Here is a 4,113-nt window from a genome sequence, read left to right on the forward strand (position 1 = left end):
TGATTAATCCCTGGGCAGAAGAGAAAGTGTTGGAGATCACTAGCGCTGCCCTTGCCCTTTCTCTGTATGCTCTCAGGTAGCCCTGGGTACCACCTCACCCCTGCACCAAGTGCTGAAATGCCTACTTTCTGTCTGGAAACACCTACGTACTAACTTCCCTGTGTCCTGGGAAGCCTCGGGGATTTTTGTTTTGCTGAGTTTTTTGCCTGCTTCTTTTGACTTCTGACTAAGTTATAGGAAATTGTTGCTGTTGGGAAATAGGATTGGATGCTACAGCTGCCCTTTAGACACGCCAGCTGCCTCCTTTTCTTATCCAAGGTGCCCCATATTTCTGAGGCTTCCCTGGCTAAAAGTCGTAATTGTTCCAAAACTTCCCAAAGATTTCACTTTGTGAGATAAAGTTCTGTAGTTCTGTATTCTTCTCTTTTATACTTAAGTATTTCAATAAGATATGTTGGTTCTGCAATATAAGCAGTGGAAAGTGTTGCTGTGCCCATATGTAGATACAACATACACGTTACTGTACATATAGATGTACATAGAGATAATTGACATTCATTAGGTCAAGATTCTAGAAGCCCTCAATATCTGGTATGGATAGTGCCACTTACTGAACAAAGTCTTCCAAAATTGGTATTAAAAGTAGAAATGTAGACCAGGTTTTAGGTTCCGAATGTGCTTGGGATCTGACTGTGAGCTGTTCTGAACAAGGTATGTCTGAGTAAAAAGAGTTTCTTTGGAAAAAAAAAAATAGCTTGACACGTATATATTGTTAAAAAAAAAAAAAAACAACCACCAAACCAAAACAGTAAGCAGGAGAATATTAAAAAGTAGTTTTAAAATTTTCTTATAAATCAACCAAAGCCCTAATAAGACAACTGTGCAAGTAATTGTTCTTCCGCACATCCAACAGTGTTGTGCTTCTTTTGATGTTTACCTCAATTTGTTCTTCACCTTTTATTTGAGTCTGCAATTAACACCTGTAATGAAAAAGGAGATGACATGCTGTTGAGAAATTATGGTGTTAATTAAAATTATTAACAATTAGAGAAAAACAAGCAAGGAAAAGGAGGAAATAAATAATAAGTTTTGCCTTTTTTTTATAATGAAGGTGGACTGAAGCACAGAGACTGTGTTTCTAAAGAGCTGACTTCAAAATTAACTATGAAACTTGGCCAAAAGAAGTTACAGTGAAATTCCCTCTATTTAGGAGGGCTGGCATCCCCTATATTCTCTTCAACAGCATTTAGGTTTGCCAAGGCCTTTGTATAGGGCTGAATTTCATTTCTGAATGAATTACCCTAATTTACAGAAGAACAATAGGGGAAATGAGCTCTGGCAACAATAGAGAAGGAATGGGAGTGTGATTCATCTTAGCAGAGTGAGCATTTGGGATTGAATTAAAGTCTTATTCAGAGAGGAATAATGCAGAATAGCCCTGAGTTTCTTATGAGAGCAGTTCATCCACCACGCTGTGACACCGTGCTTACTGAGAACATTGCAACGGCAGAGTTAGCCCACGTCTGCGATCCTTGGGAGCCTTGTGAGCGCTCGGGGCTATCACTGCAGTTGCAGCCTTGGGCACGGAGTTTCTTGCCTACAGCTTCCACAAATGGGTGTTTGGCACCTGAATATCCCCTTGGATGCCAGCCCAAATCCGTTTTGAAAATGAGTGCTGCCTTCCGATATCACTGCAGTACTTCCAAAAGTTTTACCTGCATTGTGTAAAGTTAATTTAGAGGTCATTTTGAAGAATATGCTTGAAAAAAATCCAGTGCACAATGCTGGAGAACAGAGCAGCAGCAGTGATGGTGGTGTTCACAGAAAGTGGAAACCTCTACCGTGTCCTTCTGCGTCCCATGGAGCGCTGTCAGCCATACAGTAAAGTAGCTGTCGCTTGCTTGGTGGTATTTGTGGGTGGTTCATCCATTAGGTGCAGGGTAGAAAGCCAAGAAACACCTGGAAGCCAGTTCAGTACCTTGGGATATTACAAGGAAATGCTTTGGAGCAATGTTTCTATATTCAATTTCTTATCAAAGTTATTACATTTGCAATATTAGAGAGTATGACTAATTACTTCCCCTCTAGAGAAGCTATTATTCAAGAAGGGTCATTAATTTCCTGCTCAGTGTAGATGCTTGAACATGATGTGAGTGTAGATGCTCAAACATGATGTTGGAGAAAGCGATATTTCTTGGTCTCAGACATCCTCCATGCTTTCAAGATGTTACATGCAGTTAGACTTTCCATGGGAAATCCCATAAAACAAGCATTCTCAAACTGAACAATGCTGGGGTTTGGAAGATGCTGTCAAGAAACCCCTGAGAGAGAGGTTCCAGGTCTATGATTTTAAGTAATTTCTGCAGATTTGAACCAGTCAAGCTAGTGATGAAAACCATGCTGCTTTCCCAAAGAGAGCTCTCATAATTCTGTTAAAGCCTCTCGGGCACTGAAGATCGTTACCCAGCCTTATAACTTTAAGACTCTTGGGGATCAAGAGAAATAAGCCTCATGCGAACCATCTGACCCAAAATTAATTACAGTGGATCGAAGCTGAAAATCTATCTGAGAAATGATTCCCAAAGATCCTGTGACTTCCCCCCCCCACCTCTCTTTTCTTAGCTACTAGGCTTGTTTCTACTTTAACATGTTGGCTTTTTTACCCACATTTTTAAGCCATTCTTTATGACATTTTTAGCTTGTTTTCCATCTAAGTAACCAATTTCCTTCTTTTGTGTCATGGGATCTTTCACTGGGGAATTAGACATGAGTGCTGAGAATTAAAACCCTAAATGTCCTTCCCTTGAGACCTCTAACTTGGTTTTGAATCAATCATTACTCAGTTGAAAAATTCTTCTTCAGTGAGAGTTCAGGTAAGGACAAGAAAAATCCTTTGAACTTCAACATTTCTCATATCAGCAAGTAAATTAGTCACCTGATCTTGCCAGATCTTGCTGATGAAGACAGACATTACTGAAGAACTGAAAAACTCATAATCCCTAGCATCTTAATCCTCACAGTTTGCAAGAGAAGTAGAAAGTCACTTTTTTTTTTTTTTTTTTTTTCCCTTTTAACTTCCCAGAGCCCAAGTAATGTGTTTCAGGGCTCTTAGAGAACTGGCATTTAAATTTAGGATAGCTTAAGCCTAGGATCAAGGTCAGTCTCACTGCTCCATTCTTCTGAGATAATACTTCAGCTTCGAATGTCCTACCTAGTAAGTGTGGCTGTGAAAAAAAAGTTGTTTCCATGACACTTTAGAGCTGAGTAATTAGAGAGGAGGAGAGAAAAAAAACAGGCAAATGTAGACTTTCTTGTGTGGACTTTTCTCCTTACTCTTGAGGACTTAATTTTGATATTTCTAGTTTCTCAAACTTGAAGGTGGAGGGAAGGACAAGTGTTTTCACCCCAGCTGTCCTCACAGGAGTATTTCTGGGTATCTCCTCTGAGCATCCTCTCTGGGAAGGCCATGGGGGTTGCAGGCGGTGTGTGCTACGCTCCATCTTCTTAGACTCACTTGGGGGTGAGTGATGCAAGGAGACTAAGAGTATTGGCCAAGTAAAGGGTGACTGCTGGACCTGATGTACCCTTACCCTCTCCGGTAGTATCTTACTGGACCAACAGCCTCTTCTGGACCTCATGGTTCTGGTGGAAAAGGTTGCAGTGATTAGCTGGAGGTTTCAGCCTCATGGTTTTGGGCCAGAAAGCATGACGTAATGAGTCCCTAGCCTGCGCCAGTGCAAAAGTAACCCAAGGCTGGCTCTGCTGGGGCCACCTTGGATCACTCTCGGTGAGAAATACAGTGTTCCGCATCTGTAACTGTGTGCGAGTCCAAGGCTCTGATCTGGCTGTGTGCCAGATGTGCTTCACGTATATACTCATTTAACCCAATATCAATATAGAGAAATGGTGGGAAGGAGCTGTCAGTTGCAAAGGAAAGGGGAAGATGTAGTTGGGGTTGGTGGCACTGTTGGCAGCCTAGCTAGAGAGCTCATCTGCATGTCCCCCCTGCCCTGATGTAATACCATTCCTGAGCCCTGCCTCCAGAGGATGATTTCTGCTTCATCAGAGGCAGAAGCAAGAGAGGCTTCAGCTTGCTTTGTGTCGTACTCTGAG

Source organism: Cariama cristata, unplaced genomic scaffold (genome assembly GCF_000690535.1).
Source record: "Cariama cristata isolate BGI_N322 unplaced genomic scaffold, ASM69053v1 scaffold6011, whole genome shotgun sequence".
NCBI classification, from domain to species: Eukaryota; Metazoa; Chordata; class Aves; order Cariamiformes; family Cariamidae; genus Cariama; species Cariama cristata.